At 51.4% G+C, this 9543-nt stretch overlaps 1 protein-coding gene across 1 annotated transcript in view; it reads right to left on the reverse strand.

The window, feature by feature from the left end:
* The window catches only part of NAT16 (N-acetyltransferase 16 (putative)), a 28531-nt gene extending 19206 nt beyond the window's left edge, over positions 1-9325 (reverse strand). Inside the window, exon 1 of the mRNA XM_060779772.2 lies at positions 9131-9325. The gene's annotated coding sequence lies outside the window, so the exon portion shown is untranslated. The remainder of the gene's footprint in view (positions 1-9130) is intronic.
* Positions 9326-9543: the final 218 nt, after the last annotated feature.

Below are 9543 nucleotides of genomic sequence, written 5' to 3' on the forward strand. Positions count from 1 at the left end.
CAAAGTCAATCAGTGAGGGTATCTCCATAGAGGTAGCCTGGCTGTTGTTGCCTGGGAGCATCCTTTCTCAAAGAGGTTTTGAAAAGTCTATGTTCCTTCTATAGAATAGAGGGTTCTTATCTAAACCTAATGGTCATAGATGGAGCAGAACCGCTTTGAGTCTTGAGTCCCCTTAGGGATGAGAAAAGCAGTATAGAAATACAGTAAATAATAATAAATTAGGGTTGTTGTAGGTTTTTTCGGGCTATATGGCCATGGTCTAGAGGCATTCTCTCCTGACATTTCACCTGCATCTATGGCAAGCATCCTCAGAGGGAGTGAGGGGTCACAACAGAGGGAAAACAATCAGGGACATCTAATCACCTCTCAACAAAAGATTGCCCCAGGCACTGCCAGGGCATCAAATGCTAATCAAGGTGCCCAGTTGAAACATTCACACCTATCTCCAGCAGACAAGAGTTCTTTGTCCCACCTGGTCATTCCACAGATATATAAACCCCTTATTCCTAGTTCCAACAGACCTCCCTAACTCTGAGGATGCTTGCCATAGATGCAGGCGAAACGTCAGGAGAGAATGCCTCAAGAACATGGCCATATAGCCCCAAAAAACCTACAACAATCCAATGATTCCAGCCATGAAAGCCTTCGACAATACATTGAACATCTCTACGGGGAGAAACTGTTCCAATAATAAATTTCTTTGAGAAGTTAACTGGTACTTGATTGTTTGCCTCATTTCCAACAGACCTTTGAACAAACCTCTGAGGGTGCTTGCCACAGGTGCAGGTGAAACGTCAGGAGAGAATGCTACTGGAGCCTTACCATACAGCAACTAGTGATTCTGGCCATGAAATCCTTCGGCAACATATTGGGGCCTTTGGGGGTCACAACCTGGCCTTGGAACAAGGCCTGGAAACGATCTGGTGCTCTGTAACCAGGGAGCCACGTCCTGCCTGTAATAGGAGACGCTCCACTGGAGTCAGATGTTCCCTGTAACCAGCACCAGGCAATGCAATATCCTCGTGGTAGCCGCCTGGGCCGGTCAACTGTTTCCAAGCCTATTTCAAAGGGAGAGCTTCCTACAGCAGCCCAGAAAGCAGGCGGCGCATGCTCCTGCCATTGCTGAATCTAACACAGTGTTTCTCAACCTGGGGGTCGGGACCCCTGAGGGGGTCGCGAAGGGGTGTCAAAGGGTCGCCAAAGACCATCAGAAAACACAGTATTTTCTGATGGTCATGGGGATTCCATATAGGAAGTTTGAGCCAATTTTATCGTTGGTGGAGTTCAGAATGTTCTTTGATTGTAATGAACTATAAATCCCAGCAACTACAACTCCCAAAAGTCAAGATCTATTTTCCCCAGGCTCCACCAGTGTTCACATTTGCGCATATTGAGTATTTGTGCCAAGTCTGGTCCAGATCAACTATTGCGTGAGTCCACAGTACTCTCTGGATATAGGTGAACTACAACTCCCAAACTCAAGGTCAATACCCACCAAACCCTTCCAGTGTTTTCCGTTGGTCGTGGGAGTTCTGTGTGGCAGATTAGGTTCAAATCCATTACTGGTGGAGTTCAGAATGCTCTTTGATTATAGGTGAACTACAAATCCCAGCAACTACAACTCCCAAATGACAAAATCAATCCTCCCCCAACCCCACTAGCATTTACATTTGGGCATATTAGGTATTTGTGCCCAGTTTGGTCCAGTGAATGGAAATACATCTTGCATATATGATATTTACATTATGATTTATAACAGTAGGAAAATGACTGTTATGAAGTAGCAACGAAAACAATGTCATGGTTGGGGGTCACCACCACATGAGGGACTGGATTCAGGGGTCACGGCATTAGGAAGGTTGAGAACCACTGATCTAACAGATCCAGAAAGGAGCCTCATTGAGCTGGACAAAGGCAGGACACCCTGGAGAGAATGACCAGGAGGGGTTCTGACCTGGACATTTGAGGCTACTCAATTTCCCTATCCATGGCTTTGGGCAATGGGATCATAGGCAAATGATGGTAGTCGTTTCCAAATGTCTCCAAATTGGGAGTGAGAGCAAATATCTCAGAGTCATAGAATCCTAGAGTTGGAAGAGACCTCCTGGGCCACCATCCAGTCCAACCCCATTTTGCCAAGAAGCAGGAATATTGCATTCAAATCACCCCTGACAGATGACCATCCAGCCTCTGTTTAAAAGCCTCCAAAGAAGGAGCCTCCATTACACCCTGGGGCAGAGAGTTCCACTGCTGAACAGCTCTCACAGTCATAGAATCCTAGAATCCTAGAGTTGGAAGAGACCTCCTGGGCCATCATCCAGTCCAACCCCATTTTGCCAAGAAGCAGGAATATTGCATTCAAAGCACCCCTGACAGATGGCCATCCAGCCTCTGTTTAAAAGCCTCCAAAGAAGGAGCCTCCATTACACTCCGGGGCAGAGAGTTCCACTGCTGAACAGCTCTCACAGTCATAGAATCCTAGAATCCTAGAGTTGGAAGAGACCTCCTGGGCCATCATCCAGTCCAGCCCCATTTTGCCAAGAAGCAGGAATATTGCATTCAAAGCACCCCCGACAGATGGCCATCCAGCCTCTGTTTCAAAGCTTCCAAAGAAGGAGCCTCCACCACACTCTGAGGAAGGCAGAGAGTTCCACTGCTGAACGGTTCTCACAGGAAGTTCTTCCTCATGTTCAGATGGAATCTCCTCTCTTGGAGTTTGAAGCCATTGCTCCATGTCCTAGTCAGGATCAAGTATCAAAAAGAACCTTCACAGATTGGGGACCTCAGTCAACAATGGCATTTTGGAGGACACAATCTTAGAACCTGTCCAGGGAAATGACCAGGAGTGGGGTCTAGCCTGGGCCTTTGAGGGCATCTCAACATCTTTATCCATGACTTTGGACAATGGGAATCAAATCTGCCAATGACTCCAAATTGGGAGTGAGAGCAAATATTTCTGAGGCCAAGATCAAGCACCAAAAACGACCTTCACAGATGGGGGACTTTGGTCAACAATGGCATTTTGGGGGCCACAATTCAGAGGGATCTTGACCCGCTGGAACCTGTCCAGCTAAAAATGGTGAAAAGCCCTGGAAGCAAAAAGCTCTCCGAGGAATAGTTTGAGGAGCCTGGGATATTTTTATCGCTCGGATGAAAGAAAGACCGAGAAAGGGACACGAGAGCCGTATTTAAATATTTTAAAAGGAGGTCAGATCGAGGAGGGAGCGGGCTTGTTTTGTGTTGCTCGAGAAACTAGGACACCATGGAGCGACGGATTCTAATTCAGGAAGAGAGAGTCCACCAAAATGTTAGGAAGAACTTGGTGGCCAAGAGCTGTTCAAGAATGACTCCTCTGCTGGGTTGTTGTAAGTTTTTTCGTGCCATGTTCTAGAGGCATTTTCTCCTGACGTTTCGCCTGCATCAATGGCAAGCATCCCCAGAGGTAGTGAGGTCTGTTGGAACTATTTATATATCTGTGGAATAATGACCAGGGTGGGACAATGGACTCTTGTCTGCTGGAGCTAGGTGTGAATGTTTCAACCGATCACCTTGATTAGCATATAATGGCCTGGCAGTGCCTGAGGGCAATCTTTTGTTGAGAGGTGATTACATGTCCTTGGGTTGTTGTAGGTTTTTTTGGGCTATATGGCCATGTTCTAGAGGCATTTTCTCCTGACGTTCTGCCTGCATCTATGGCAAGCATCCCCAGAGGTAGTGAGGTCTGTTGTCACTAGGAAAATAGATTTATATATCTGTGGAATGACCAGGGTGGGACAAAGGACTCTTGTCTGCTGGAGCTAGGTGTGAATGTTTCAACTGACCACCTTGATTAGCATATAATGGCCTGACAGTGCCTGGAGCAAACTTTTGTTGAGAATCATAGAATCCTAGAGTTGGAACTTGGAAGAGACCTCATGGGCCATCCAGTCCAACCCCATTCTGCCAAGAAGCAGGAGAGGTGATTAGATGTCCTTGTTTGTTTCCTTTGCTGTCTGGGAGTGCAGTTGGATGGCTATCTGTCGGGAGGGTTTGGACTCTGTCTTCCTGCATGGTGGAAGGGGATGGACTGGATGGCCTTTGGAGCCTCGTCTAGGATTCTGACCATTCAGAGGGGCTCCAAATCCTTTCTTGGCCTCCTTGACCGCCACATGCAGCACATGTTACTCTTCCCATGATCCAACCCCTTCATTGCTGCAGTTACAGGTCATGGATGCCAAGTTAAGCATGGAGTCCAGAGGGGCCCACGGGTTGGCTTTCTGGGCCTCATGCAAGGTGGTGCATCACCTGGGACCAGGTAGGCTCCCCAGCAGAGGTGATGCCGCGTCTCCTTTCCCCGGCAGCCATTAATATTCCATGGGCTGCAACCCGAGAGCTCTTCGTTGGGGCCTCTTCAGGACTCTGGCCAAGGGCAAACTTGGGCCCTCCTTCCAGGTGTTTTGGACTTCCACCATTCCTAACAGGCTGGCTATTAGGAATTGTGGAAGCTGGAGTCCAAAACACCTGGAAGGAGGGCCCAAGTTTGCCTGAAGTCAGGGAGAGGGTCTCTCAGTGCCCCCTCCCCATTTAGAAGCTGGACCTTCCCCACTAAGGCCCTGCCAGGGGACGGGGGAGGTCTTGGGCAGAGACCACCAACAAGGCCCGGCAGAGTCCGAGGGGCTTTCTCCCCAAAAGACCAGAAGAGGCACTGACCGCCCCATGGTGGCCCCTCCCCATTATTATCCTGGAAATAGGAACTTGAACCAGAGGGAAAATGCTAGACATGGAGGGCTCTTATGACCCAACTCACCCCACACAACTGGAACATCCATCCTTGACCTTCAACACACTGTTTTGTGTGCTTTGACTCCCCCAAACAACTGAAAGCTCACCCCAAAGCCTGCCTTCTGCCAAGCGCCCCATGGAGACAGCCATGTCTTGTTGAGCTCAGGTCGGGTCATTGTTCAAGAGACACGCTTGCAACTCCCCCGGAAACATTGCAATGTGGGGGGGGGGGGTCCCTAATATCTCTGGGGAGGGCTTCTTATCTTTTGTAACTGTTGTTTTATATTATTTGACTAGCTGTACCTGCCATGCATTGCTGTGGCCAAACTTCCCTCCCTCTTTCTTTCTTTCTTTCTTTCTTTCTTTCTTTCTTTCTTTCTTTCCTTCCTTCCTTCCTTCCTTCCTTCCTTCCCTCTTTTTCTTTCCCTTCTTCTTTCTTCCTTCTCTACCTGTTTATTTCCTCACTTCCTTCGCTCTTTGGTTCCATCCTTCCTTGTCTCTTTCCTTCCTTCCCTCCCTCTTTCTTTCTTTCTTTCTTTCTTTCTTTCTTTCTCTCCTTCCCTCCCTCCCTCTTTCATTCCTTCCCTCTTTTTTCTTTCCCTTCTTCTTTTTCCTTTCTCTACCTGTTTCTTTTCTCGCTTCCTTTGCTCTTTGGTTCCATCCTTCCTTGTCTCTTTCCTTCCTTCCTTCCCTCCTTCTTTCTCTCTTTCATTCCTTCCCTCTTTCACTTTTTTATTTCCTTCTCTTCTTCCTTCCTTCTCTACCTTTCTTTCTTTCCTTCCTCCCTTCTGTCCCTCTTTCTTTCTTTCTTTCTTTCTTTCTTTCTCTCCTTCCCTCCCTCCCTCTTTCATTCCTTCCCTCTTTTTTCTTTCCCTTCTTCTTTTTCCTTTCTCTACCTGTTTCTTTTCTCGCTTCCTTTGCTCTTCAGCTGTAGTTTTCAGTGTTTTTATGAGTGATGGTCACTCGTTGGCCGGATAGGTGTATTATGTCCAAATTTGGTGTCAATTTGTCCAGTGGTTTTTTGAATTATGTTAATCCCACAAACAAACATTACATTTTTATTTATATAGATATTGTTATTAGTGTTGATATAATTTACTTGTATTTTATGTGTTTTTATGGCACTATTATGTGTTTTCTGTACGCTGTCCGAGACCCTTCTGGCAGATGGTGGCAAGACATAAATAAACCACACTACCTCTGAGGATGTGCAGGCGAAATGTCAGGAGAGAATGCCTCTAGACCATGGCCATACATCCCGAAAAAACGTACAACAACCCAGTGATTCTGGCCATGAAAGCCTTCAACAAGACATAAATAAAGCTATTATTATTATTTATTATTATGTATGGGGGGGGGTGTCAGTGGTCATCACAGTGATATGGGGGGAAAGGTCGCTCATTTGCCCCTCTCGTCATTTGGAGGAGAGAATGAGTTCCTGGTGGAAGGTCCTGAGGCAGGGAGTTCCCATGTTGCATCTGCAATGCTTTGGTTTTCATAACTAGAACAGGCCTGGGCCAACTTGGGCCCTCTCTTCGGGTGTTTTGGACTCCAACTCCCACAATTCCTAACAGCCTAGGACGGAGCCAAAGGACCAAATGAGTGGGTGGGACAGTTCAGAAGGGAAGCCCACCCCCATCACCCAAACTTGTCCTTGGAGCAAGAAACGTGCGCAATGGAAGGAGCCATTGGACTAGATGTCCATGCCGTCTCTTCCAACTCTTATGATTCTATGATTCATCCATCCTTTCTCCCCAGGGATGAGCGGTCACTGCGTCTGTCCTTGGGCCACAAAGGACTTTCCTGCTGGTGAAGGACACTTCGGGGATAGAAAAGGTCACTTCCCCCATGGGAGACCCTTACCCCCCCCCACACAGTTAGCAGGCCAAGAGACCCCCCCCCCAAAAAAACCCACATCTTATTTGAGTGATGGTAAAGGACGCTTCTGAGATAGAAAAGGTCACCTCCCTATGGGAGACCCTTACCCCCCCTCCCACACAGTTAGGAGGCCAAGAGACCCCCCCCCTTACTTCCCAAAGTTAGCAGGCCAACAACCCCCCCCCCCCAAAAAAAAATACACAGCTTATTTGAGTGATGGTAAAGGACGCTTCTGAGATAGAAAAGGTCACTTCCCCCATGGGAGACCCTTACCCCCCCCTACAGTTAGGAGGCCAAGAGACCCCCCCTTACTTCCCAAAGTTAGCAGGCCAACAACCCCCCCCCCCAAAAAAAAATACACAGCTATTTGAGTGATGGTAAAGGACGCTTCTGGGATAGAAAAGGTCACTTCCCCATGGGAGACCCTTACCCCCCCCCCCACAGTTAGCAGGCCAAGAGACCCCCCCCCCCAAAAAAACACAGCTTATTTGAGTGATGGTAAAGGATGCTTCTGGGATAGAAAAGGTCACTTCCCCCATGGGAGACCCTTACCCCCCCCCACAGTTAGCAGGCCAAGAGACCCCCCCCCCCAAAAAAACACATCTTATTTGAGTGATGGGTTCTAGAGCACACCTGGGCCAACTTGGGCCCTCCCTCCTTCCCTCCCTCCCTCCAGGTGTTTTGGACTCCAACTCCCACAATTCCTAACAGCCGGTAGGCTGTTAGGAATTGTGGGAGTTGGAGTCCAAAACACCTGGAGGGAGGGAGGGAAGGAGGGAGGGCCCAGGTGTGCTCTAGTTATGAGAACCAAAGCATTGCAGATGCGACATGGGAACTCTCTGCCTCAGGACGTCACCTGTGCAGCCCCCCCCCTTTTCCAAGCAGCCACAGCCCCCTCCCTCCTCTTACCCTCACTGACGTCATTGCCCCCCCCCTTACCATCACGCAATGGGAGAACTGGATAGAGGAAATGAGGACCTGACCCCCCCCCCCCCTTTCAAAGGCGTCGCAAGGAGACTGGCTAGAAAAAAGAGCACCCCCCCCTTCCTCTTGGAGGGAATGACCTGCCCTTTGCCCTTGGCGCGACCTCTGCCTGGCCACGAGCTATGGTGCCCGTCTCCCTTACCCCCCCCCCCCCCCCCAGTTTTGATCACGGGCTCCCTCCTCATCGATGCCGGGGATCGATAGGCAATCAATCCGTATTGATCCCCATCGAAGCGAGGAAGAGGCGAATGGAAATTAACCGGCGGCGCAGGGAGGGGGGGGGGGAGGAGAAGAGGAGAAGGGGAAGGAGAAATTGGGGGGGGGCTCCAATCCAAGGCCACGCCCCCACCCTCCTTTCCTATCTCTCTCTCTCTCTCTCTCTGTCTATCTATCTCTCCCCCCCCCAAAGAAGCAACGGGCTCCCCTCCCCCGCCCCTTGATCCCATTCCGTGTGAAGCAGATGGCGACTTCGAGGGGGGGGGGGAGGGAAGGGGGAAGGGGGGGAGAAGGAGGAGGAGGAGGGTCAGAGCGGCTCTCTTGCCGCCCCCGCAGCACCGAATGAGGGCGAAATCCGGAAATGGGGGGGGGGGCTCTGCTCCTCCTCCTCCTCCATCACCACCACCTGCCCCCCCTCCCGCCAGTCACATGCCCGCCCTATAAATAGAAAGCGCAAAGCAGCGCCATCCCTCCCTCCCTCCATCCTTCTCTCCATCCCTTCCTCTATCCCTCCATCCCTCCTTCCTTCTCTCCATCCTTCTCTCCATCCCTTCCTCTATCCCTCCATCCTTCCTTCCTTCTCTCCATCCCTCCCTCCATCCTTCCTTCTCTCCATCCTTCTCTCCATCCCTTCCTCTATCCCTCCATCCTTCCTTCCTTCTCTCCATCCCTCCCTCCATCCTTCCTTCTCTCCATCCTTCTCTCCATCCCTTCCTCTATCCCTCCATCCTTCCTTCCCTCCATCCTTTGGAGATGCTCTCTCTCCCTCTATCCCTCCCCCTTTGGGACCGGAAGGGAGCCCCTCAAGCCAGGCTTCCTCCCCAATGACCACCTTCGGGAGAGGGAACACCCCCCCCGCCTACTCCCCCCCCCCGCCTACCCTCCTTGTCCTTGCCGGAAATGCCCCCCCCCCACCCTTGGCCTCGAAAGGAAGGGCAATCAATGGCCAAAGGGAAGAGAGAATGGAGGACAGAGAAGAAGCCCCCTCCTCTTGTTTCTCTTCCCACTGGGAGAAAGGGAGGGGGAGAGATGGGAATGGGTGGGGGGCTCCCTCCTCCTCCTCCTCCTCCTCGCACAAAGCCCCCCCCTCCCTCTGTCCCTCTGATCCGCAGCCCCCTCCGCTCTCTTTCGGGTGTCCCAGAATCCCCCTCCCCTTGTTTCTCTTCCCACTGGGAGAAAGGGAGGGGGAGATGGGGATGGGTGGGGGGCTCCTTCCTCCTCCTCCTCTCTCCCCCCCCCTCTGATCCGCAGCCCCCTCCCCTCTCTTTCGGGTGCCCCCCCCTCCCCATACCTGCAATGGGGGGAGGAGGGAGTGGGAGGGAGGGGGGCGCGGGGACCCTCCTCTTCTGCTCCTTCTGCTCCTTCTTCTTCTCCTCCTTCTCCTCCTTCTTCCTCTTTTCCTGCTTTCTGCACCAGGCTCGTCCTTCACTCTCGCGCTCCCTCTCTCCTCCGCCGCCTATAAAGGTGCGCAGAGGCCCCGCCCACCCCGGCAGGAAAGGCCACGCCCCTTCTCTGGCTGTGGGAGGGGGAGAGGGGGGAGGGAAGGAGGGGGAGAGGGCGCTCGGGGACAGCGCCGCGGGGGGCAAGGCCGGGGGGGGGGGGGAGAGAGGCAATGGACAGGCGAGGCATTCAGAGACCAGGCGAGATGCCTCTCCAAAGAAGGGGCTGAAAGGATGCCTGGAGAGGGAGGGGGCCAAGCCGGGG

This window comes from Anolis sagrei, chromosome 6 (genome assembly GCF_037176765.1).
Source record: "Anolis sagrei isolate rAnoSag1 chromosome 6, rAnoSag1.mat, whole genome shotgun sequence".
Taxonomy (NCBI): Eukaryota; Metazoa; Chordata; class Lepidosauria; order Squamata; family Dactyloidae; genus Anolis; species Anolis sagrei.